Source organism: Artibeus jamaicensis, unplaced genomic scaffold (genome assembly GCF_021234435.1).
Source record: "Artibeus jamaicensis isolate MK-2021 breed Jamaican fruit bat unplaced genomic scaffold, CSHL_Jam_final scaffold_847, whole genome shotgun sequence".
NCBI classification, from domain to species: Eukaryota; Metazoa; Chordata; class Mammalia; order Chiroptera; family Phyllostomidae; genus Artibeus; species Artibeus jamaicensis.
In genome coordinates this window covers 3834134-3861907 of record NW_026522057.1, presented here as the reverse complement: position 1 = coordinate 3861907, position 27774 = coordinate 3834134, and the positions used below count along the sequence as shown (strand labels likewise).

At 45.9% G+C, this 27774-nt stretch overlaps 1 protein-coding gene across 2 annotated transcripts in view; it reads right to left on the bottom strand.

The window, feature by feature from the left end:
* Positions 1 to 27774, bottom strand: part of HIVEP3 (HIVEP zinc finger 3) — a 420543-nt gene that overhangs the window by 318479 nt on the left and 74290 nt on the right. For both annotated transcript variants that reach the window (XM_037149293.2, XM_037149295.2), the window contains exon 2: positions 16487 to 16597. The gene's annotated coding sequence lies outside the window, so the exon portion shown is untranslated. The remainder of the gene's footprint in view (positions 1 to 16486; positions 16598 to 27774) is intronic.

Below are 27774 nucleotides of genomic sequence, written 5' to 3'. Positions count from 1 at the left end.
GTGGAGGGTGGAGGGTGGAGGGTTCCGGCTAAACCAACTTATCAGGATTCTTGCTCAAACTGGGAAACACAGAAATAAACAGAGAAGCTAAAAGGTTGAGGCCTGGCTGACGAGACGGAGAAGTGCCCGACTGGAGTTTGGCCCCGGAGAGAACGGTCGGGAGGCAGGCGCAGCCTCCGGGCGGCAAGACTGCAGGTGAGGCCCCCCCCACCGGGGGAGGGGGTCCTTCCATCCTGGGAGGAGGACACAGAGGCTGGAAATGGGCAGCAACAGTGCGTTTGGGGCCATGGGGGGGACGCGAAGCCCAAGTGCTTCCATCACCAGTGACATCATTTTTTGTCAGATGGCCACTGCGCACTATAGGATACAAGCAGTCACTTAGTCTTCCAGCACCTTGGCTGCAGGAAACACCGGTTTCATCTGGTTTTTTTTGTTGTTGTTTATTTATTCCCTTCTTGGAATCAAAGTTCTCACTGTATGCATGTAAAAGTACTTGGGGCTGTTTCCAACCAACATGAAAAAGAAAAACTTGGTTTCTCGTTAGCAGCTGTCAATGGACAAGAAACCAACGGAGTGGATGGAAAGGCCTCTCCTTCCCGGGCGGTCTTTCCACGAGGTGGGGGCGGACCACGGTGAGGGCGAGGAAGGACGTGATCTGGATGGAGTCCGGCCCCACAGCCACTGCTGACATCACACCAGCGAAAAGCCTCGCCTTACACCCAGCTCCACAGCGTTTTCCCCTGAGCCTCGAGGAGGAAAGGTTCAGAACCCCGGGCCGCTGAGCCTCTGCTATTTCTCCTACTTCCCAGTCCTGGCTCAGAGAGGGACCCTCAGGGCCTCGGGGCTAGAGCTGTGTCTTCACAGATGCACACGTGTACACACACACATCCTGCAAGCCGGAGAGATACACAGGAGAAGGAGCAGCTTCTCTCTAAGAATTTAGGAAGGCACCTGACGCCAGCAGCAGGGTGAACGGCACTGTCCGCACATCTGACTTTCTGAAGGCAACAGTGTCTCCGCAGGTAGGGAGACAGTTAAAGGAAGCCTCCTTCCAGCTGAAGCAAACAGAGGCTTTGTTTTTCACTGGAGTGTTGTAAGAATTGATTGTTTTGGAGAAATAACATAAAATCTAAGAGCTCTGGTTCCCGGGCTAGAAGACAGACCAGATCTATTCATTCAGCAAGTATTAAAACCCCACTGCTTAATTAATACACCGATGGCTCTTTCCTTGCGAAAAGGAAGTGCGGTGCAATCCCACGGGCTGGCATGCTGGCGTGGAGACCCCGTGCGCGGTGTCCCGCACGTGGTGTCGAGGTGAACACACAGCCACTGCCGCTTCGCATGCTTCCTTCTCACATCGATAAAATTAAACTCTCAAAAAGCAAACCTCTGGCATGATGTCTTGAACTGTATCATTAAGGTCCTTTTTAACAAGGTGTTATGTTCAGGAATCGTACCGATTTACTGACTGTCCCTGAAGGCAGGCCTTCTCTCCACCAGAAAACCTCTTCAACCAGAAATCTGTTTTCCCATTTGATGTGGTTTGAGCATCTCTGGGTATTTTTAGTGCCCTCTTGTCTGTTGCACGGGCCCCACTGAAGAGCGCGGGAAATCTCCCTAAAAGCAGCCATGTGGGCTCTCCTCCTGGTGAGCTTTGTGTGGAAGGAAACGTATCTATCACACTCTGCCATGAGCTTAATATACATTGTAGAGTTTAGTATTTAACTGGCACAGGGATAATGGCTTCACATTGCTGAATCAATGCACTGTCCCAAGAGCTTCATGGAATAAGGACTACTATTATCCCCATTTTAAAGACAAGGAAACTGAGTCCCTGAGAATCATCTCTCCAAGGTGCTGCACCTGGTAGGTCTAGGCTCAAATCCAGCCTGAGTTTTCTCCAAATTTACATTCTTGTCCCCACACCGAAATGCTCCCAGGCCAGGGTCATCTCCCATCAGCACAACCTTGACATTCCGGCAAGGCCAGACCATGGCAGGACTGTTTCTGGGTTAGTTCTGGATTCGTTCTGCCTCAGAACCAGCTGCCGTGCTCAGGGCTTCCCCGCCTGCCATCCGAGATGTGCCTCTTGGTCTCGGCTTCCATTAAAGTGGGTACAAGAATGCCTGTGCCATAGGGCTGCTGTGTGGAGTTATGTGCTGAGTCCCCACACATACAACAAGGCACCTGGAACGTAGTGGTCAGTAAACGGCGGTCATTGCTACTGTCTCCTGGTGGATCCCAGGAGCCATTCCTAGATCCAGTTGAAGGAAGAGGCAAGGAGCAGTCTTCCCCTGTGGGAGGGGATTCATCAGCACCATTTCTTAGAATTTCTGGTGCACGGTGATAGTAAAATGCAAAGAGACTTTTAATTGGTTTTCTTTTCATTTTTAAATTTTCTACAGACCGTGTGTCCCCTTATGGCTTACACCTGTGGCAGACGTCCCCCTCCTCACCCTTCCCTACTCTGTGTCCCTTCCCCACCTGGTGCCACAGCCTAGATCGCGTCCCGGTTCCCTGGCAGAGACAAAAACAGGAAGTGTGGTCTCAGCCACCATTTCCCCATGGTGAGCACGACCCTTCAGGGAAAAGTAAGCAGCCCCTTTACGAACAATACTTGCCTGGCCACAGAGGGCCTCCCTGAAATGCTTTCCAAGGAAAAGGAGATGCATGTGCGAAGCTCCTAAATGGGAGAGGCAGGCTGTTTAGGAAGCTGGCAGAGGGGATGAGGGACTGTGGCTGAGATGAGGCAGCAGAAGTGGGCAGGGGTGACCTCCTAGGGCCATCCAGGCCGGGTGAAGAATTTCCGGTTCTCTTCTGTTCAGCAAGAAGAGACTGACATGACCAAGGCAACGAACAGCCTGGAAGGGTCACGGCAGGGAACTGGGAGCAGTTAGGAAGCCTCTGCAGCTGCCAACCTGGGGTGCGGAAAGTAAAAGGCAGAAGGCACAAGCAGGCAGATTCAAACCCACACCCTCAGGGGGAGGAATCAGTAAGACTTGGTGATGGATTAGGGGTGATGGGGAGTGGAGTGGAGAGGAAGAAGTCTGGTGTCTGGCCCAAGCCACTGGGGAGACAGAGTGCCCTTTACTGAGACTGAGGGCACCTGAAAAGGAGACACTCAAAGGCCAATGTAGGATCTGGGTGAAGAATGGTTTTGGGGAGGGGGCTGTGAGCAGATACTGAGCCGAGCGGGACACACACTGACTCACCCAAGTGGAGATGTGGAGGAGACAATTATCTCTACAGCCCCGACAATGCATGAGAACCGAAACAGGAGGAGGAGCATTCACCCAGGGAGAGTCCCCGAGAAGAAGAGCATTCTGGGCACTCAGACCCTTAATGGCCAGCAGAGGGGGAAGAGGCAGCAAGGAGGGGGACCAGGCAGGAGTAGGGAGAAGGTAGAGAGAACCCCAGCAGAGGGTGGTGCCTCTGAAGACATGGGAAAAAAAGATAAAAATTTTTAATTAAAACTTAATAAAATCTCAGAGGGTGAGAAAGATGAAGTCTGAACAACGTCACTGGCACTGAGAGATGTGCAAGTCAGAAGTGTTCTTCCTAGAAGCAGGTGTGGTTGGAAACCGGCAGACAGTCCTGAAGGGTGAGCAGGAGGTGAGACACAGGGTTATTACCTCTCGACTAGCTCCCCCCACACCGTCCTGTCTCATGACCTAACATACCTTCCTCACAGTCGTTATCTGGTATGTCATTCTCCTGCTTGTTTACTTGTTTATGGTCTCTCCTCCCCAGAAATGTAAGGTTTGTTAGGGCAAGCACCTTGTCTGTTTTATGCATAGCTGTACCCTGCAGAATGCTTGGCACAGAACAGAGACTCCAGAACTGCCTGTTGAATGTTGAATGAATGAAACAGACACAGAGAATAGGGGTCAGCTGGTTAATAAGTAGGGTGAGAGGGAGTGGAAAGCAAGAGGGTTGGAAGCAGAAACTACTGATGGAAACGCACCAGTGGTGAGAAGAAACATGGGCTGGTGCCCCTGCGTAGCGGGGGTGCAGGGGCGTGTTCCTAGGCTTGGGTGGAGGGTTAAGGCAGATGCAGGACACTAACACAAAAGCTTAAAAGACAGACTTAGAGGTATTTTCCGGTCTAATTGACACCCAGTCCACGTGTCCTGGCCTTGTTACCCCAAAGGAAGCCCTAAGACCAGGATTCCTGGGTAGGTAAGCCATTGAAGAAATGTTCCCAGGGATGTCACCAAGGGAGTGAGGGAGCAGACAGAGAAGGTGAGAAGCCAGGCCCAGGTCCAACCTCAGGTGGAGTAGGAACTTCAGAAGACCCCTCAGCCAAGGCCACTTCTAGAGTGTAAAGCGTGACTCCCCTAGACTGTGTCCCCTCCTCCCCAAGGCAAGGCAACTGAGCCTTGTGTTCCCACACCAGTGAGCACTGGCTATCGCCACTCCAGCTCTCTTGGCAGGGCTGTCCTGGGAAGAAGGGGATGGAGTGAAGGCCACAGGAGCTGCGCGGTGGGCAGACAGCCCTGGTCATCGTGGGGCAAGGGTGTCTGGGCAGAAGGCCAACAATGTCTGCTGCTAAATCAGGACAGAGTTTTGCGTGGTTTCCCCTGGAAGAGCCCAGTAAACAAACGACTTCATTCCTGGGCAATGCATGGTGCAGGGTGAGTTACCATTTAGAATCATTTTTATTCTGGAAAAAAATTCTTTAAAGGAACTACCAAGGCTCCTAAAGCACACAGAGGCACTCTTTGTGGACAACTACAAGGATGTGAATTTAGTAGAGCTACTAATACTGAATGTGAGACGCAACTGTTAAGAAAGTACTCAGAGTATTTAGAAATACTTTAAAGTCAAGAAATAGAAAACTGATTAACCCGTGCTACCTTCCTGGAAATGCCTTATTATTGCCCCAGTATTGTGATATGGTGGAGTCCTCTGAAATGAAATAAAATAAATCAACCAACTAATAGTTACCGAGCACCTGCTATGAATCCAGCTCTGTGCTGTAAGTGTATCATCGGGCTGGGGACCAGATGATATTCTTGAAACAACTAAAGAACAAGGCACAGTAGGGTCCATAAGAGGCAGTATGTTTGGTGGTTCAGAGTTGATCCCCAGAATCAGACTACTAGGATTACCCTCATTTCTACCACTGACTCCTCTGTACCTCAGTTTCCCTACTTAAAAAATGGAATAATAATCGTGCTTATTACTTCACAGACTTCCTGTGAGGATAAAATGGGGTAATTGGTGTAAGGCCCTTAGAGCAGTGCCTGATGCACACAGTAGGCACTCAGTCCTTGGAAGTCCCATTATTGTCATTATTATTGGAGGGGAGGGCTGGAAAAGACCACAACGCACCCAACTCGGTGCCTTGCCTGCTGTGCTCAGAAGGACCAAGGCATCTGTGCCTGGCTGTGGATCGCACTGGAGAAAAAATACCAAGAAACATCCATACTTGTTTCCTTGGTCCCAGATGCAGCCAGCTGAGCGTGCACCAAGAGCTGAAGGGCATACGGCCTGCCCCTCTGCTGAGCTGGCCAGGGGCCGAGGCCTTCCACCCTGGGAGCCTTTCAAACTCAGAGCATACACATGCTCAGACTCTGAAGAGTGTTGGGTCAGCAAGGAAGTGCTGGGAACGCCAGCGGCATCTTTGTGTCCCTACTGACCGTGTCCTGCCCAGCACCCGGGAGCCAGTGTGGACCCTCTTCCCATCAGCACAAAGAAGGGGTGCTCAGGCCCCAATGATGCAGCCCCACAGGCCTGCACTCCTGTCCTGAACCTCCACTCACAGCTGTGTGACCTTGGGCCAGTGACTTTGACCGCTGAAGGCTTAATTCCCTTCTCTGTAAAATAGTTCCCAGGCTTGGCTGTGCCTGAAAATCACTGGGGGAGGGTTTAAAAGCCCAAAGGCCCAGGCTTCACCCCAGACCAAGAAAGTCAGAAACCCCCTAGGACAGAGCCACTGCAACAGAGACAGATGGTCATCTTCCACTCACCAGACTGAATTAACTGAGATTGTCCACGGAAAACGCTGAACATCATGCTTTCCACGGAGAGCCTCATTACAGACGGCTGCCACATGGTTACCACTCCGTTTCCAGACTCCACGAACACTCCCCACAGACTTGCAGAGGTTCTCGCTTTGGAAGCTTCATTCTGCCCATAGGAAGCTTCTGTTCAGCTGCCTCGCGTTGGTGAACATCGAGGACCAACCCCGCGTTTCGATTGCTCTGTTTCTTTTGATCACCCTCGCCCAAATTATCTTATCCCAAAAAAGAGAGAAAGGTCGGCTCCAGAAAGTGTTTCTCTCTCTGAACGTAGGGCTGTGTGGCTAAATCCTTGTTTCTAATTACGTACTCAGTGGGCTTCATCGCCCGCACCCTGAAAATGCAGTCTCCATCCAAAGGAAGCCTCAGTCCTCGGCTTTCAGGGGGGATGGGGTGTGGCGACGGGCATCTCCAACCTCACTACTGCGGAGGCAGCCCTGACAGCAACACCCTGGAGAGGTTTGTAGGGAAAATATTTCTGGGCCTGTGAGACCCCTGCCATGTCTCCCCTCTGCTTAGGGCTTCAAGCCCTGTGCCACGTGAAGATTCATGCAAACCGGGGTACAGGGGCCCCAGAGTGTGGGAGCAGCTCTTCCGGGCCTTGCTTCCGACACGGGTGGAAGCGTGGCAGGTCTGGACACAGGACTGAGAGGAGGAACAGGGACAAAACAAGTGGGTCTCTTGCAACTTGTAGTTACAGTTTTTGAGGAGTAACACTCTTTGAAATAAACAGGAGAAAGGAAACAGAACTACAATTCAAGGAGGAGAGGGGGCAACTAGCACCCCACTGGAAGAAGAGCCGGTGGGTGACCAGGGGAGAACATGCTGTCCACCAGTGCGGCGGCCGTGCTTGGTGTCCAGTGCTAGGGAGCTCAGGTGCCAGGGGCCGGGCAACAGAGCAGGTGGGGAGAAGGTTCCAGTCCCATCATGAGCCACTAAAAGAACATCTGGACATTCAGGCCCTAATATTCTGTTTTGTCCAGTCCTTCAGCAACATGGTATTTGCTGTGGGATAAGCATGAGGGAGGGGCAAAAGGAGGGTTACAGTTGCGAGTATGCGAAGCCCCGAGATCATTCTTATATTATTTTTCATTCATTATTGTATTATTTTCCATATGAACAACTGTAAATCTACTTCTGCCCCACCCTGTATCTACCTACCCATCTATCTGTCTAGCTCTGGACACTTCACAACCCCATTTGGTAGATGCTCTTATTATCCCCATTTTGCAGATGAGGAAACAGAGGCTCACAGAGGTTAGGGAACTCGTTCATGATTGCACGGTCGGGGTGTGACTGAGTTGGAATACGAACCCGTGCAGCGGCTTCCACGCCTGTGCTCTCAGTTCCTGCGCCATGTCACCTCTGCTCCAGTCACAGCATCAAGCGCATTGACAGCCAGAATATGGATAGAGTCTAAAGGATGTACCAGGGTCTAGCTCAGGGGGCGGTGTCCCGAATCCCATTATTATCTGATGCCCACTCACAAAACAGAAAATAGAAGCAGCCGCCTGGTGACAGGCTGATAGGCACAAAGACACAAAAATGGGCATTCCAATTGCTGGAGAGATAAAGAGAAGAAACTTGACTAGGGATTTACCCAAGAAAGTGGGATGCTCTGTGCACACAAAGACCTATATATAAACATTCATGGTGGCCTGTTTACAATAGCCTGGAACTGGGAACAACCCAAATTGCCATCAGCAAGTGAAATGCCAAACAAGTCTTGGCGCAACCATACAATAGAACACTACCCTGCAATACGGAGAATGGACCGCTGCTGCACGCAACATTTGAGAGTGGGTCTCAAAAGCATCATGCTGAGTGGAAGAGTCAGGAGCAAGAAAAGGATATACTCTATGAGTCCATCTGCCCCTAGGGAGTCCCAGAAAAGGCAAAGCTCTAGCTTCAGAAAGCAGACCGGCGGCCGACAGAGGACAGGGCACGAGGGCTGCACTGGACACGGGGATCTCTCAGGGATGATGAAAATGTTGCATACGTCGCTTCTGGGGCAGCTATATTGCTGTAGATGTTTGTCGAAACTCATTGAATTGTACGCTTTGTTTATAAAGGGAATCTATTACATGTACATTATACTCAGTTTTATAAAAGAGACTTCAAGTCATGCAGCCTGACCTGAGACGTGCTGGGCTCTGGAACCTGAAGCCAGAGCTGGGTGTGCTCTGCTTCCCTGGCTTCTCTTCTTCTGGTTTCCCCTCTTCTTTCCTTCCCTCTTTTTTTCTTCCCTTCCCTCCTTTCTCTCAACCTTCCTCCCTTCTTTCACCCTCCCTACCTTCCTCTCTCTCCCCTGAAAGCCCACTCTCTCCCGTTCCAAGCCAAGCTGCTCTGAGCATTTTCAGAACTGCCATTACAAATTAGTGGAAATGACCAGATAGCCAGGCCGACTGAACCTCGGCTTACTTCAGGGAGCAGATGTTCTGCAGAACTGGTCAGTGACCCACAGAGAAGGCTGGCAAGACCGCAAGGTTCTCACTGGGCCCCTCTGAGGCCTCTGCGGTCCAGGTGAAAACAATGCATATATAACCTGAAAAGAGGAAATGCCTTTTCAAGAACTACTTGGCCTTGGGAAGGAGGGAGGTCATTAGTGTCTGTCCAAGAAAACTGTTCATTTATCCTAGAATCGTCCTCTTGAAGGCATATGGGGGTGTGTGCAGGGGTGAGGGTGGCAGCAGGGGAGAAGGGGAGCTGGAGAGAACCGGGGAAGCAAATACCGCATGGCTTTGAGGGAGCAGAAAAATGAGCTCTCACCATCTCAAACCATGGAAAGAGAGACCCCTTCGCGTAATCTGTTCCCACCTGGCTACCTACATAAGACAGCACCCCCAGCAGGAGCACCCCGCCCTGGCTGGATGAGAAGTAAACAGGGCGGGCAGGCAGCAGGAAAGGGACAGAACACGAGACTGGCATGATTCCCTCCCCTGGGCCTGCAGGGGGCCCATGGCAGCCGGGATGTCCATCTGCTACCCCGCACCACGAGTAGGCTCACAGAAAGGGAAGGGGACAATGGTGACCCACAGCCCCTTGCTCAGAAGTCACGATCGGAAGTGAGCAGCAGAGCATGTCTGCCTGGGAGTGAACCACACCAGTATCATCAGTCAGGCCTCTCCTGGAATAACCCCTCATAGCAGCAGAGAGTTATGAAGTCCCCCAGACAAAAGGCACGGAAGTTGAGTTCAGCCAAGTCACGTGGGCAATGGGAAGGGCTGGGGACGCCAGCTGCCATCCAAGTCCCGTTTGCTGGAAGCTGAGGGAGCCAGTCTTGGACAACTGGATGCCTGCACTTCTTTCCCACCAGAGAGGGCTGGTCTCCAGGTGGTCAGGCCTATCATTCAATAACAAACTAAGCACAAAGAGTAAGGGTGGCGTGAGGGTAGAACTCTGGCCCAAGACAGGAAAACAAAACAAAACAAAAACAAGCATCCATAAGAGAAAAACTCAGTATTTCTGGGCATCTAGTTCTCAGTAAGTGGAAGAGGAAAGAAACATCTTTAAAAAGGTACATTCCAGGAGAAATGTCCTACCCAAACAGGCAACCAAAGTGTGAAACTGAAAATGGGCCAAATCTATCAGTTCTCCCAAGTTACCAAGAAAGAAGAATTCACTCCCTAGTAGCTAATGCACGTCTACAATTAAAGTCTAACTACCTCTTACGTACTCGATTTCATTCATTTCTATTCTGGTAAAACTCTTGTTAGCAGGTTTTACTCATCTACTAGTACAACTAGTCTTCTCCCTTAGCCAGGAAAGAGCCTGCATGAGTTACATTACTAAGAACATACTATCATAGCAATTGAAAGAATTATGGAATATACTAACCATTGTAATAAATACATAAAAATACTCAGATGTCTGGAAATTAAGAAGCATGGGTACACAAGATTCATGAGTCAAAGAATAAATTAGAGTTGAGGAGGTCTCATGGGAGCTGTGATGGGGAAGGAAGGGGAACAGAGTCAGGTAAGAAGCAATTTGCCACCAACTGATACCGCAGTATATCTGCCATTTGCCAACAAGGGCGGCCTTACTGGTATGCATGGATGGATTAACTCTGAGCGAAAGAATACAAACAGTACGATTTCATTTATCGGAAGTTCACGAACTTACACAACTACACAAGATGCTGTTTAGGGATGCAAATATAAGAGGGTAAGACAGTGAAGAAAAGCACGCGGAAAAGCAACAGAAATGTCCAGGAAATGGGAGGGGTGGGGCGGGACGGAGAGGAGTACCACGCTTCAAAGGGAAGGGTGACATTCTTTTTCTTAAAGTGACTGGTGAGAATACCAGTGCCATCACATTCTCTGTACCTTTATACACTTAACTAAGTGTTCTTTTATGTCTAGGAACTACTGACAATGGAGGAAAATTATTTAAAAGAAGATCATAAAGAAACATTTAATAAGAAACATGTCAGATTACTGTGGTTCCCGCCATGTCTTCTCTGGAGGCTTCCCAAAGACGACCAACTCGACTGACAGAACTCTTAAAGCCACTCCACCTCTAAGAGCTTCTACCCAAATCACTCCAGAAACATTCTTGCAGGACTCTCTCCCAGGGAAGATGCGGCAAGGCCCAACCTGCAGAGCACACTCTGATCTGCCTCTCTAATTTAGCATAATCATAGGCACAGTGGTTTTATTTTACTTTTTAAGCTGCTGGAATCGTCTCACATTTTGAAATCTTTAAAATAAGGGCATGGAGCAAATGACTACATGCTGTTTCTCTTGCCTGGGTTGCTTTCATTTGAGTCCTTGAGTGTATGCTTCAGCCGTGTGATGCCTCCATTCTCTTCACTGAGATTTGCAGACAGTCAGAGGGAGTCTAAAAGTGCATTAGTGCATATCAAGGGCCAGGGGGTGGGGGAGTTCGGGAGTTGCTCACACATGCAATTTTGTTGGCAACTCCAACAGACGCTTGGCATTTATAGGTTTGACATTCACTTTTCCCGTCATGTGTGAACAACCCCCCAGAGCCACGCCACATGGCAATGGTCTCCTTCCTGAAGCAGCAGTGTGAACTCCGTGTGGCAAAGCCGCAGCCCAAGAGCAAGTCACTTGCGAGCCTTGTCAAAGCTCTTCACCCCAAGACACCACCAGGGAAACAGAAACTCTCTGGAAGACATTTTATTTCCTTGAGTACAAGCTGAAGAGGCAAATAACTGGTGGCCTGTGAGTAATCATGGGAACCTCCGCTCTGGACAGAAACGCGATTCAGAAGGAAGTCAAGGGCCTATGCAAATGTCTGCGTTTTGGCGGGGGGGGGGGGATGTGCCAAGGGTTTGCGATGTATCCTTAGAGAATGCCAAGGGTCTACTGTGTTGAATCTTAATTAAGGAGGTTTTCAGAGCTCCTCTTTTATTAAAATTAAACCAGTTTTTAATTTATTATTTTTTTAGATTTTATTTTTATTTATCTTTAGAGGGGAAGGGAAGGAGAGAGGGAGAGAAACATCAATGTATGGTTGTGTTTGTGCATCCCCTGCTGGGAACTGGCCTGCAGGGAACCTGCCTGCAACCTGGGCATGTGCCCTGACTAGGAATCGAACTGCGATAGTCTGGTTTGAAGGCCGTGCTCAATCCACTGAGCTACACCAGCCAGGGCTTAAACCAGTTCATTTTTATCAGGGGTCCTCAGATCAGAAGATAGCTTCAGCATTGAATGCCAAGCCTGGGAGTCCAGTGGATGACTGATCAGACTGACTTTGGTGATGGAGGCTCAGCAGAGCATACCATGTATATATAACACTGCTTTTATTTTTTCTACTTCTCTCTGTTATTTGCTTATCAGTTTTTCTTTGGATCCCAGTCATATATAACATTACTCATTTTTTTAAAGTTGCCCTGAGCTCCAGCTCAAGGACCCATGGGCATTCAGAGAGTTGCCAAGATTCCTGGGACTAACTTCTGTATGCTTCTCCCTGGCTGCGTCCCCCCACCCCCCGCCCCATCTGAGGGGTGTTCTCAGTTGATCTCTACCGCACATCTGATGTGAAGTCCCACCCTTCTGCTTTTTTCACAAGGATGCCAGCTACACCTGGCATTTCGAAACGCTTGGTAAAGAGGAGAGGAATCCCATTTCTCATATGCGCATGGTTTCCACCAATGGGCTGGATGTACGGCCCACGCACATGTTCCCAACCTTTACCCCCCCAAAAAGGCAGCCCTCTGGAGAGTGTGATTCAGTCACCTCCCCCCACCAGCTTCTGCCTCCTAAGCCCGCTGGGAGTCCAGAGAATACCCTTTCTCCATCTTACTATACCAGTATCCCTTTGGTCATATACATAGAAACTTTGGACAGTTCTAAGCATTTTCAATCATATTCAATGACCTGTTATTGACAGTTTTTTAAATCAATTTCAAAAATCTCTTCCAGTAATTTACCCCAAATCATGAATTTATGTGCATCTACAAAGTGAGCAATACTCTTCAGCTACTTTTAATTATGGTCTTCACATTTTTGACCTATCTATTGAGTTTAAAAGGCATCAGGAATCATTTTCCTCTACTTCTATTTTTCCTGGTGCCTTTGTTTTCAAGCAAATTGTAACCAAAATCATTGGGAGTGGGTCAGGCAAAGCTAAACACTGCTGTAACTCCCTCCAGTTTTGAGCACAATGTCTGAATTGAGTAAACACCATAGCTCAGCATTAGGGCGTTGCCAAGACATCTGGGTTTTTTTTTTTTTTAATTTATTAATTGGGGGGGGGGCTGTGAGGGGAGAGGGAAGGAGAGAGAGAGAGAGATCCAGTTGCTGCTCCGCCCATCTGTGCATTCATTGGTTGATTCCAACCTGTGCGCTGACCCAGGGTCAAACACGCAGCCCTGGTGCCTGGGGGCCATGACATCTTTAACTTGTTTTCTGATGAGCATTTTAACCGCTGGTGGTGAGAAGCCCACATTTTCCGCACTGATGTAGGAAATGCAGGCCACCAGGGTTGACCGCTCAGCTTTGTCATTGGATCACTTCTAACTGTAGCGGTGGAGTCACCAAGTTGGGAAGCTCTAAGCATGTTGCCTGGCACAAGGCAAGTTCACATGTTTCCTCCCTTCTTAGCATTTTCTGTAGCATCAGACGGTAGAACATAAGCACTGCTAATACCAGCACAATAGTTCCCTGCTAAAATTCAGCAAAAGATCATAAAGTTCTCAATTAATTTCAGCAGGCATTAATAACTTCCATTTCGATCAGTAAGTCCCTGGCTGTCCAGAAACCTTGAGGGTTCCGTAATCCTGCATAAATGCAGTTTTTCATTTAAGCGTTGTGCTAAATCACTTGGAGTATATTTCAAATTCTAACACCTCTTAAATTGGACACAAAAATATCATTTAAACTTTTCTTGATATGTATGGGCCACTATGAGCACCAGTTATTATGGGTCCTGAAGACCTATCAAAATACATAAAATTTCATTGACTTGGTTATATTAAATACTTACATTAAGCAGTTCTAAAATTCTGTGCTTTAAAGCTCTGTGTCTTTTAAATTTATTTAAAGCTTTTAAAATTTTTTTCTGTTTCTTACATTACTAGTACTTCTTACAGACATATGCCAAAAAAGAAAAAACCTTAATAACCCTTGTACGGTATGTTCTCAATCTCTTCCAGTTTGCTAGGTGTGTTTGGCAAACGAATAACCAAGCCTCTCAGAAGTTCACATAAAAAAAGAGTCCTAAAACAGGGTATGAAATTCCCTGTGATGGTCATAACACAGGCCTGTAGCTTATGGACTTATGGCACCTTTCTTAGTTTGTGACTTAGGTCCCACCTGGGTAAGTGAGATTATGGAATGTGAGGTCCAAACTGTTGCAGTATTAGCTTAATACCCATTGGCTGCAAGCACATGTTACTACAAGCCCATCTCATTTTCTTCTCAAGATGTTCCAGTGGGTTTGGACAGGCTCTGATGATTACACCCACGTTAGGGATGAAGATCAGCATGGGTCAAGGGCTTTGGCCAAGTCTGGCTGGAAACACAAGAGCTGCCTGTTCCTCTGGCCAGTGTTCTGCCTGCCTGCCCAGGATATCCATAGATTTGTAAATCTGTTTTGATTCCACCGGAAAAGAACAGCATGTCAGGGCCTCCTTGACTGGCAGTGTGGAGAGCAGAAAAGAACCTGAAAGATATCAGGGAACTCACGGAGTGGGAAGTGAGCAACAAGTTAAAAACTATCCAGCTGTCACACAGCTTTCTTAATGTTATCTTCCATCGAGTCGGGCCTCGAATCTGCCAGGATTTCAGTCTAAGTGCATCTTCTTCTTGCCTGTAACTTTCACACACTAAATGCCCCAATGGCTCACTCGGCAAGGACCCAAAGTCAGCCCACAACTCTCTATTGCCACCAAAACACAGCAGGCAAAGACAGCTCAACGACAGTGCCAGCTGAGCATATCTTGATCCATTGCCTCGACGTACACCTTAGAAGTTGGCCCTTAAAGAGAACCACTGGGGTATTAAGAGAAAAAAAATATCTTAGCCCAAAGGGGCCACAATTCCTCACCGTATTAATAAATCTGCCCAACAGTCTTAGGCTGAGGCACTAAGGGGAGTGATAAAGAGGCCCATGTCACAATCATGTCCTGTGAGTGCCACAGCGAAGCAGAGTGGGAAAAGAGAAAGAGACAAATGTTACATACACCTTCCTGCCAGCAGATATCTCAGTGGGACACCTGTTCTCTACCTTACAAAAAAAAATCCCACAAAATTTTAATTCAAGAATGTACAGGGCTCCAACCTCTGCAAGTCATCACAGCTTTAAAGAGCACATGCCACACATCTCAACCAGCATCTGAAGTCTGCTCACAGGCCCACTGCATAGCCCGACCCCAGAGCAAAACTGAAACCCCAGTGGGGCAGGAACTCCTCCCCTCAGTGGGTAGCACAGACGACAGCTGGGACCTAAAACAAGTGAACCGGGCAGGCACCCTGGATTCAGATTTCATGTTAGTTAGGCACCTAGGGGTCCTGCAGGCGCGATGCCAACCTCCTCCGTACGGGGGTAAAATGTCCACAGGACAGCTCAGACAGGCAACGACCAGGTGAAAGGGATGTGGGAGGGTGGTCAGATCAACAGCAACCCAAAGCCAGGTCCACCTTGCCCCCAGCGGACATGTCATCTTTGCCTCTGTTCTTTGCATAAGTTGCTCCAATGATCCTTCCTCCTCTCCACACTCTCCCTGCCCCCAGCATACACATAGTTACATAAAAACATCTTAAACGTGGGGAGCCAACTTCCTCAGTCTGGGGGAGGACCAGGGGATGATGAGGAGCTGCCAGGGCACATGGTCTGATCATCACACAAACGAGGGCTGAAGAACTTGCAGATTAGTGCGGCTCACACCTCACTCTCCCCCCACTCCTCCCCCAACCCAGAAAGCAAGCCGGTTTTAACACTACAGAAGCACACCGCGGGGTTGGGTGGCTCCTGGCTGCTGCTGGTTACCATGACAAGGGCTGCCAAGTTCAAAGGACGGTCTGCTGAGCCACAGAAGTCCACCGGACCTCTGCAGTGTAAACCAAAGCAGCCCCGTTCAAGGAAACCAACCCCTGGCCCCCGAGTCCCGCTAGACCACCACCGTCCAAGTCTACACGGGTTCAGGCTGTCCGCCACGCTCCAGTCCTCTGACAGCTCCTACGATCTCCGTGGGGAACATGCAGCACCCTTGGTGTTTCTCATTTTAAAAGATGGTAAAATGTGGGGCATAACTTGGAGAGGGGGCACCCGCTTTGCCTAGTGGTAAAGCAAGAATCCCCAAGGGAGTGAGAGTTTGCTTTTTGTTTTGTTTTGTTTTGTTTTGTTTTGTTTTGTTTTGTTTTGTTTTGTTTTGCTTGGAGAGGAGGGAGGTTGTGATTTTGTTCGGAATATTTGGGGGTGGGGCTAGGATTAAGGAGGGGAGGGAAGAGCTTCCTTCTGCTTTGACGCCCAGCATTCTCCGACTCTCGTTCCCCACCAATCGGGCCACAGAGGCCGCGGGTGGGCCTGAGCAATCCTGGAGCAGGAACCGGGCCAGCAGCAGAAAATGCAGGTGCTGCAGGAGCCAGGCATTCGCGAGACCAGCTGAGGCTCATTGAAGCACGGTCACCAGTGCACGGGTGTGGAGAAGGTTGCCAGCGAGCCTGCGAGGAGTGTGTGGCGCGCACAGGGTTACAGCCGCTGCCGCTGCCGCTGCCAGTGATTGACGCGCGGGGTCACTTGAGGCTCCCGCCGGTGCCCCAGCACCAGGCCGAGCAGCCCGCTCAGCCCACCGAGGGCGCCGCACGCCGGGCAGCTGCCCACCAAGCCGGCCCCTTCGCCTCAGCCCGCAACACCGTGCCTCAGAAAGGCAACGACAAAATGGAATCGCAGCTAGCTATTTCATTTCCCCTGGGCAACCGCGGGCAAAACCACAATAAATACAATCAAGCACAAGGAATTCGTCTGCCGAATAAAAATCCAGAGTCCCCTACCTTGGCCTTGGGATGGCAAACTGGTCCTGTGTCCTCTGACCCACGGATCCAGCCCCTTCTTCACGAATTATTCCGGTCAGTCAGGATTTTGTGCATTTTTTTCATGAACACCTGTTTCAAGTAAGGGGTAAAGACCTTATTGAAAGAATTGTCCTTAGAGCAGAGCCTGTGCACGAATCTGTCCACCCAGGCATGCATGCAAGTTTGTGTACACACATATGCACACGGAATATGCATGTACATTGAAGCACCAAACTAGGCAGTTGGATAATGGGAGAGTCGGCTGGCTGGTTGTGAGCATGCTCGCACCGGGAACAGATCCACCCTCTGTTATTCCTCTGAATAAATATAAATCACGATCAGAAAGCCAAACAGCAGCATCCCTCTCGAATTCCTGCTGCTGAAAAAACATGGAATAAATTCCGTCTGCAGACACAGAATCTAATCAGCAGCTGTTTTCTGAGTCCGGAGCCGACTCATGCATGCCTTGCTTGCCTTCTCCACTATGAGTCCAGACCTTTTCTGAAACGGGTTTTAACCTTTTAAAGACACAGTACACCGATTATCACTTTGGAACAGCTATTACTCCCAGCACGGGAAGTCAGTCCCATGCCCAAAGCCACAGGGCAGGCTTGCACACAGCAGCAACGATTTTATTTATCGATGACTTTTAAAAATTTGTCATATGTATAAATATATATGTATATATATGGAGAGAGAGAATGCAAATGCAAGATGAAACTAGACACATTTATTGCAGGGATGAGCTCCTCAGTGACCAATCGGCACGTTATGTAAACACTGTGACCCTTCGTTTCTGAACACACATCTTCGTGGGATCAGATGATGCAGGGGTCACCCCTCATGAGTCCCTAACTGCTGATAAAAGACTGGGAAGCTGGTCCAGGGTGCTGAAGGAAGTGGGAATTTCTACCACCTCGGAGCTAACTATAGGGCACCCCTCACCCTGTCCTGCCCGAAGCCTCAGGCGCCACATCCTCCACCCAGAGAACCCTTGGCGCACTGCTCCTAAACTATAATGTAATCTAGAACCAGATCTTGTTTCAAGACACATAAGAAAAACCAACAAAACAGAATCTGGAATCAAAACTGACACCTGACCCTTTACAGTCCCTAAGATACAGACTCATGCCCTTCTTTAAGATTTTGTTAACAAGACTTTAACTTTATTTTTTAGGGCTAGTTTGAGCATGGGGTAGGAAAATGGGCTGAGGTTAGGGATAAACAACCCTCAGCCCAAATGTTTTTCTTTAATTTTTTGTCAAGTATTTCAGCCACCCCGATAATGTTTTCTCTAGTTTTATTTTGGCTTCTAAAGAGGCAGCAGTGAGAAGAAACAAAAAACTCCTAACCTCATTCATGTTTGGAAGGAACAAAAATACCTGTCGCAGCTGGGTTTTGTTTTGTTTTTTCCATCCTGGGGGCCCTGAGCTTCAGAATGGCACTGGGTGCTCCCGCTCTGGCTCCCAGCTTATCTGAAGAGCAACCCCAGTGTTTCTGTGGCCACTTCCCAGGGCATGTCCCTATAGCCCCAGCATCAGAGCCAGCGCACTGTCACCATCCCACCTTGTGACAGGTGCTGCCTGCACTGGCCCCCTCCCAGACACACACACACACACACACACACACACACACTCCCTTCTCTTCCCCCTGTCCAGGCTCTTTAGCAGAAAAATTACCATATTTCATGTGTCATCGCTCTAGCTAGCTGGGCCTGTCACTGATTGGCTGGGCACTGGCAGCCGGAAATGTCACCAGCCATACAGCTTGGAACTGTCTCTCCCACGGCCACCTCAGGCCAGAGCCCAGGAGGCTGTGTGACAGGCACAGGCCTACCACAGAGAGCCTGTCACTCCTCCCCCTGGTCCAGCCCACACCCTCTCCCTGCTCTTCCCTCTACCCGGCCCTGGGGGAGGGGACAGGGAGGAAGTGCCCATTCGTGCTGAAAGCTCAAGCTGCCTCCAGCGGTAGAGAGAGGGAGCCGCTCAAAGTCCTGTCCTTGCCAGCATGTGAGGGGAAAAACTAAAGGTGTCTCCATTAGCTTTTAAAGATATGGAGCAAGTGTTCTTGACAAAAATAGTGTCTCCTCACTTAAAAAAAAAATCATCAGTGAGGCTGAGTGAAAATAAGAGTTTTTACCCTCAGAAGTATTCTTCTGCTGTTTATTTCACATCTGACAGCATAGGCCTGGGATACCATAATCATAATATCTGTGGGATGGCGGGCAAGCCAGAAGGTAATTCAGTCCATCCTCTGCCCTTAAAGAGAACAGCTCTTAGCCCTTCCAAAAACTAACCAGAGGAGTCTTCTTAACTGGGCCACACAGGTCTCGAAGAACTCAATAATCTTGGTAGTGACCCACCTGAGTCACTCGGGCTGTAATTCAAGCTTCGTCCCTCCTGCAGGTTTCATGTAACTCACCATGTAAGTCTCACCCCGTTCTGTGCTCCTGACCAAGTTAAACCTTGCTCTCTGGACCTTTCTGTAAAAGTTGCTTTTCCAACCTTTCACCGTGCTGCTTCATTCTTTAGACTTTGAGAGACAAGCCTTCCCCAAGCCAGATGAGGCTGCAAGATCATTTGGTCCAGCCATCCATAGGATTTTTCAACCTCCGCTACTGGGGTTTTGGGCTTGAGGGATGAAATATTGGACCCATACATTTACTCCTTCCTACTCCTCTAAAGAAACAAAAATTATTTGACCAAAACATCAGTGGCAGTGTTGCGAACCATCATAAAAAGCCATCAACAGCCAACAGTTTAAAGACCATGGCAAAGATAGTGAGCGGATGGGATATGAGGAGGAACACTGATTAGTGCTGATAAGCTCATGATTCTGCACAGATCCCTGAATAAGAGAATGCACAGGTTTCCAGAAAAAGATCCCCCAAAAGTCCAAACTCAGAGGACCAGAGATTGGATGAGGTTCAAGGGCGTCAGTTCAGCAGCAAATTAAAGGACATCAGGAACTAGGGTGGTTCCCTCCACACAGAATGGCAGTCATTTCACAGTGTCTTTGCAAAGTGAGAAATTTGTCTCTAATATGGGTGGAAGTCCAAGACTGAATAGGGGCAGGACCCCAGCTCATCTGAGGATACCAGAAAGGAAAAAAACAAAAACAAAAGAAAAAAGAGATTTAAATAACAAGATAAGACATAAGCTATAACTGAGAGAGTCAGAAAATTTAGTATTAGTTTTCTAGGAGTTCCAAAAGAAGACAATAGAGCCAATGGAAAGAAAAGCAATAACCCAGGAAGAACTAGAATATTTCCATGAGCTGAAGAAAGACTTTAAGCCTTAGAACACAGGGGTCTGTTGAGTGTGGGGCAGCAGGGTTACCGAAAAACACACAATTCCAGATGATATCTGAATCTCCAAGAACACAAATACAACTACAGGCTTCATGACAGGGGAGAAATATCGAGCTACTTCAAAGAAAGATAATTAGACACAGCAGCAACGCTATGCTAAAAGAAAGTGACACTGCTTTCATAGAATTCTAAGGGAATATTATTGTAACTCAAGAAGTCTACTGCTGCCAAACTAATTTCTCTCATATGTGATGACAAAAAAGTCATGTTCAAAGACATAAAAATTATATCACCCAAATACTCTTTGTTTTAAAAATATGATTACTTGAAATTCTATTCTAGCCAAGAAAAAAAAAAGCTGAAACAGGGAACTCAAAAAGGAGAAGCCATATTACCTAAGAAAATATAATGAGAACTAAAGCCAATAATTTATAATGTGGTTACAAAGCTTAATTTAATTATTATAGAGAAGTTTTAAAAGATAACTTCCATATGCTTTCAGTGGATGAGTTAGTAAAATCACGAGAATAAAAAAAAATAAGGTGAGAATTATTATGGAAGGCAGACAATGACAATTCCATCTGTCTCATTTCTTTCCAAGATGACATTAAAATGATAATAAGGACTTTTTAAGTAGAAAGACACAATGAAAAAACAGTAGAAGAATAGAGGGGGCTAAATTTATCAACTATAAATACACACTTTAAAGCTACAGTAAATGAAACAGTGCAGCACAATTGTGAAAACCTGCAAAATGGATCGATGGCCCTGAATGAAGTCGAGACACACATTCAGCATTTGCTATGCGATAGGCAGGTGATAAAAACTGAATGTTAAATCAGTGGGGGAAAGAATAGATTATTCAATAAATAGTGTTGGATCGTGACTATTCGAAAGCAATTAAGTATTACTTCTAACTAACACCTTATACAAAATATATTCTATTTTCACAAATAAAAACCACAAGGAAAAATAGACCAATAAAGCACAAAATTTATAAAGTTGGTTTTTTTTCTAATAGTGGAAAGAAAAAATAGGGTTATCTAGTTCATATTTAAATCCATTGCAGTAAGCTAAATAATGGTCCCCAAAAGATATCCAATTCTTAATCTCTGGAAACTATAACTAACTATTATCTTACATGGCAAAAGGTATGATTCCTTAAGGATCTTAAGATGGAGAGATTACCCTGAATTGTGGGAGGGCCCTAAATGTAATCACAAGTATCCTATGAGAGGCAGAGGGTAGATGAGGAGGCAGCCCTCTGACCACAGAGTAACGTGGCCACAAGCCATGGAAACCTGGAAGCCACCAGAAGACGGACGAGGCAAGCAACACATTCTCCCCTAGAACCTCTGCAGGGGGACCAGCCCTGCTGACACCTTGATCTCAGCCCTGTGAAACTCCAGAATTCTAAGCAAATAAATATATTGTTTTAAGCCACAGAGTTTGAGGTCATTTGTTACAGTAGCCACAGGGAACTAATACAAGCACCATGATGGGAAATGTAATACATCCAGGGATTATAATTATTATTACCAGCAACAATAGTTATTATGTGCCTGGAACTGCTAAATTATTTATAAAACTACTCTTATTTGCATGCAGGTAGGCAGTGGAGAGAGTTGCAGTTATTATGGCTCCACCACTTAGTAGCATATACCCCTGAGCAAGTTTGTTAACCTTCTAATGCTGCTTTGTCTCCTCTATAGAGATAGGAATGGTACTTGATGGGGTTGTTGAGGATAAAGTGAGATCATCTATATAAAGTGGTTATAACAGTGTGGCAATAAAGGTTCCCTAAATGATAACTAATAATGAGACAGCCTTCTTTACTTATGCTGGCTGCAGTCTGTCTCCAGAGCATCCTCTTTCTGATTTTAGTTCTTCCCTTTAGACACATACTGGAGAAGGGTCTCTCCTAACAACCCTACTGCCCAAAAATCTGAAGACAATGATCATGTCATGAAGAGCCACAGCTTCTCCAGACTAAAAGTAACCAATGCTTTTAATTACTGCTCTTGGGAATTCATCTGTCCCCAGCCAGATCACCTCAACTGAACACATCCTCATGCATCTCACGGCACGAGCCCAGCCTCATCACCGTCCTTGTTCTAGATCAAGGTGACAAACTATGTATATGTAGTCCCAGTGCAGCTGCCTTTATTTTCAACTACAGTTCTCAATATTATTTTGTACTGGTTTCAGGTGTGCGGCATAGTGGTTAGACAATATACTTGATAAAGTGTGCCCCCCACCAGTATTTCCAGTACCCACCTGGCACCATACATAGTTATCACAGTATTACTGACTATATTCCTTATCCAGTACTTTACATCCCCATGATTATTTTGTAACCATCAATTTGTACTTCTCAACCCCTTTACCTTCTTCATCCAACACCCCAACCACCCTCCCCACAGGCAACCACCGGTCCTCTGTCTGTGGCTATGAGTCTTAATTTTGTTGACTGTTTATTTTGTTCTTTAGATTCCACATATAAGTGAAATAATATGGTATGTGCCTTTCATTGACTGGCTGATTTCACTTAGCATGATACCTTTTAGGTTCATTCATGTTGTTGCAAATGATAAGATTTCATTCTTTTTTATGGCTGAGTAATATTCCACTGTGTATATGTATCACAGCTTCTTTATCCATTCATCTATTGATGGACAGTCAGGTTGCTTCCAAAGCCTGACTACTGTAAATAACAGTGCAATGAACACAGGAGTGCATACATTCTTTCAGATTAGCATTTCAGGTTTCTTTGACATATATCCAGAAGTGAAATTACTGGGTCATAAGGAAGTTGCATTTTTAATTTTTTGAGACCCCTCCATAGTGGACAGTGCAGCCTATTTTTTATAGTCCATGAGCTAGCAATGATTTTTACATTTTTAAAGAATTGTAAAACACTAAAACAAAAAAAGAATTTTTAACAAAGACCATGTATGGCCTGAAAAGTCTAAAATAGTTACTATTTGACCCTTTTCAGAAAGAGTTTGCCAATTTATTTTCTAGAAGCTACTACATTTATTTTTTTAGAAGCTACTATATTTCTATAAATATTGCCCGATATATTTTACAAATAAATTGAACTATTGTTCATAATAAATTACTACAAGGCTGCTAATTGTTCAGTCAGTACCCATTCTCCCCGCCCCTCCTTATCTAGTCATAAAATTCATTTGTGTGTCTTTGTTTGATTGTTTTGTTTTTCACCCATCACTGCACTTCCCTCCCCTGTGGCAACCATCAGTCCATTCTCTGTATCTATGGCTCTGCTTCTGTTTTACTTTGTTTATGTCTCTTATTCAGTGCAATGAACACAGAGGTATATATACATCTTTTCAGATTAGTGTTTTGGTTTTCTTTGTATAAATACCCAAGAATAGTATTGCCGGGTCATATTGCCGGTCTATTTTTAATTTTTGAGGGCTCTGCATACTGTTTTCCATAGTGGTTGCACCAAATTACAACCCCAACAGTGCATGAGGGTTCCCTTTTCTCCACATCCTCACCAACACTTGTTATTTGATAACTTTTTGAATGATGGTCATTCTGACAGGTGTGAGGTGGTATCTTGTGGTGTGGGTTTGCATTTCCCTGATAATTAGTGATGTTAAGCATTTTTTTTAATATGGCTGTTGGCAGTCTGTGTGTTCTCTTTGGAGTATTGTCTATTCAGGTCCTCTGCCTATTTTTCAGTTGGATTGTTTGTTTTTTAGATTTTTTTGATGTTATGTTGTGTGGGTCTTTATATATTTTGGATATTAACCCCTTACTGGATACATCTTTTGCAAATATCATCTCCCATTCAGTAGGTTGTATTGTCATTTTGTTGATGGTTTCTTTCACTATGCAAAAACTCTTTAGTTTGATGCAGTCTCATTTATTTTTTTTCTTTTGTTGCCCTTGCTTAGAGAGACATATCCAAGAAGGTATTGTTAAGAGCAGTGTCAAAGAGTTTACTGTCTATGTTGTTTCCTAGGAGTTTTATGTTTTTCAGGTCCTATATTTAAGTCTTCAATACATTCTGAATTTATTTTTTGTATATGATGTAAGTGGTATAGTTTGGTGGGGTTTTTTTTGGATCTATCTCTCCCTTTTTCCCAACTCTACCTGTTAAAGAGTCTTTAACCCATTGTATAGTCTTGCCTCCACTGTCATAGATTAGTTGATAATAGAAGCAAGGATTTATTTCTGGACTCTCTATTCCACTGATATATGTTTCTGTTTCTGTGTCAGTATTGTACTGTTTTGATTATTGTAGCTTTGTAGTATAGTTTGAATTCAAGATGCATGATATCTCCCACTTCATTCTTTGTCAAGATTGCTTTGGCTATTCAGGGTCTCTTGTGGGACCACACAAATTTTATGATTACTTGTTATAATTTTGAGAAGAATGTCATTTGTATTTTAATAGAAATTGCATTGAATCTGTATATTGCTTTGGGTAGTAAGAACATTTTATTGCAACAATATTAATCCTTCCAATCCATGAGCATAGTATAAAGTTCTTAGCTAGGAATATGGCTACCAACTAAAGACTACATTTTCCAGCCACTCTTTCCAACTCTCGAGTATTTTTAATTTCAAGTATTTTTTAAATATCTTTGGCTTCCAAGCCACACATCTCCCCCATTCTGTACTCAGGAAGTTTATTTTCTGGACCCCATCACAAGACCTTACATTTATCCCCATTACACTTCACATTGTAAGAATCAGTCCATCATTTATTATTATTATTATTATTATTATTATATTTTTAATCCTCACTCGAGGACACATTTTATTGATCTTTGAGAGAGACAGACAGACATCTGTCGGTTACCTCCCATGCCCACCCAACCAGGGATCAAACCTGCAACCTATTTATGTGTCCTGACTGGGGATCAAAGCCATAACCTTTCAGTGCATGGGATAACGCTTTAAACAACTGAGCTTCCCAGCCAGAGGTTGGCCATCATTTTAACCTGACACCTAGAACCTAATTCTGTCATCCAAAGTAGTTTCTATCCTTTCTAATTTCATATCACTCTTTAAAAGGCACTTTCGTTGTAGCACTCAAACTCGAGAGTGTTTATCAAAACACCTAATCGATATTGAGGATAACGTAATGGAGAAGACGGTTGACCTCAGTTTGTGGAAAAGGAAATAACAGATCAAACTAAGATCAAATGAAGGATAAAGTAGAGAGAATAGAGACACGCAGTTATAGAAAGCTTACTATGTCCCAGGCACTCTACTGAGAACCTCCCCAAGGTTACCTCATTTACTAAATATTTCATTCATTCAGGCATTTGTTTTTAAAAGAGTAATTTTAATTTTTTGAAGCAAACTACATAAACCTCCTGTTAGGGCAGAAAACCATTATCCAGAAATGCTGATGAAAACTTAGCCCATGCAAATCTCTCTTTGCCTAAGTCCATGTGCACCCACCTCTCTCTGGGAACCGGAAAAGTGTACTGACAGCCATCTTTGCAAGCCTTTGGGTCAAAGATGAAAATACTCCAAGCACCTGGCTCAAGAATTGTACAATGCAGGACACTGGACAGTAATTTCAGAAAACTCTGTACTGGGCTGTCTTGAAACAGATGAGAAATACGTGTTGACCCTCGGCACAGCTCTGTGGCAGAAGGACTGAGTGGGTGGGCTCTGAACAGTGTCAGACAATCTGGGTTCAAGGCCTGTGGGCCCTTGCAACAACTGTTTAATCCTTCCCTGCCTCAGTTTCCTTACCTGTAAAATCGGGACATGTTATCTTTACCACAACATCTAAGGCAGATCTCCCCCTAGTTTGCAGATGATGAATCGGAGGCTTACGACATCCCTTGTGGGAGGGCAGACCATCCAGTATGTCAGCATGAGGGTGAAACCCTCAGATCGTTTGATTCACGTGCTTTCCTCTTCCAAAGATGGAGAAGGAAAGTATCATGACCAAGGTAGAAAAGAAGTTACCAGTCATGCCAGAAAGAATAATCTCTGCACCAGAGGAAAGGTCAGATGACTTTTAATGTGACTCTCAAGATGAGAGCCAAAAGAGGTAACGGTGGTTTTCTTCCAACTTCCTTAGAGAAGCTTTCATTGGTTAGCTCTCTAGGACGGTGTTTAAGAAAAAAGATCTGGCTCCAGTCCCACTCCCCTCCTACAATCCCTCAGCCTGTTTGGGGCCTTGGTCGGCTGGTTTTTAATGCAAAAAAAAAAAACAGCCAATACCTCTTTTTGCTTTTGGTCCCTAAAGTAAATAATTTGGAATCCAAAGTCAAATACGCATGCATGCGCATACCAAGCAAAACCTTAGAATATTGGTTCTTAACCTCTCTTCCCCTTCTCCTACCCCCTTAACACCTCAGATGTGAGGAGGCCTATCAGAGACCTCAGCGATCCTTGGCAGATGGTGTCACCAGGAGGCACACAGACTCTCCACCAGAAGTGTTTCTATGATTGGAAAAATCCGTATCCCTGTTTAGAATCCGTGCCCTACGTGGAGCAGTCATCAATTTATGAACAACAACAAAAAGGAATATTAAGAGACATTCAGAAAACCTGTAAGTCAAAGTCCCTGGCAGCCTGAGGATCTTATGTGAGATTGCATATCAAAATCCCAGTGGAGCTTTGGAAAAATATGGGTGCCTCCAAGTTTCTACAGGAAGGTCTTGGCATGTGTACCTCTCTAAAGCCCCGCAGGTCATTCTGACAAGCCTGGTGAAGGACCCCTGCTGATTCCAGCTATGCGAGCTGCAGTTCTCGAATATGTTCCCAGGTCGGATACCAATCAAATAAATCTGATTAGGGAAATTCTAACAGATGAAGCAGTCTAAAAGCCACATACATTGATTCAGTCTATTAAAAGAATAACATGAATGCAATTGGCAGGACAAAAAGGAGTTGAGGGTACAGAGGTAGGGGATTTCTGGTAGACAAGAAAGTTGGGGGTAGAGATCTGCTTCGCTACCAGCTCCCTGAGAGTGAGTCTGCTTGTTTTCTCTCAGATGAGGATGTGATTTTGTCGGGCTGAGCTTGGATTCAAGAATCAGGAGAGTCTGATCCTGATAAGAATTCCCCTCTGAGGAAGCATTAAGCCAAGTAATTGGAGAAGTTCCTCCTTCGTTGGAAGTTTCTCATGTAAAAGAAGTGTGGCCCATCATGAAGCCAGCACCTACATGGGCAGCCAGTGATATGGCAGTCAAGTTCCTCAAATGGACACTCTGGGTGCCAACCACTCCTACACTGAAACAGGCCACACGGCCCCCGTTCCCTGTGACCACCTGGCTGTTGGACAGTTTGCATGTCCTGGCTAAATAAACTCTATGTGTGTTTGAGTGAGGCAGGGAGGGGTGCAGTGAGGAGAAGGTTCTCTTCTGTCAATCCATAGCCCAACCAAAAATGCTGCAAGGACACACGTGGAAAAATCATAAAAAGCAAATCCAGGGCCATAACACCAAAAACAATTATCATAAATCTAAAGAATTAGAAATTTCAGTCAGATGAGAAAGAACTCTGACTAGCCAAGAACATGAATAAACAAATTATGTGTAATTTATAACATTCACCCAGGGTGAAAAATTCACTTACTTTCAGGGGCCCAGCAAGTAACATAAGTGTGTGAAACAGAATGGAATAAGCAAATGAGAGCAGGAGGGGTCAGCCTTCCCTGCAAACCCAATTTTCAGAGAAAGAGAGAGAGAGAGAGAGAGAGAGAGAGAGAGAGAGAGAGAAAGAAAGAAAGAGAGAAAAAAAAAAAGAAAGAAAGAAAGAAGGAAGAAAAAAAAAAAAAAAAAAAAAAGAAAGAAAAAAAAAAAGAAAAAAAAGAAAGAAAGAAAGAAAGAAAAAAAAAAAAAAAAAAAGAAGAAAAAAAGAAAAAAAAGAAAAGAAAGGCTGGGAACTGTTGTTATCAGAAGACAGACTGCACTACCATCTCCTCCTCCTTGATTGTAGCCAGTAAAGGAAG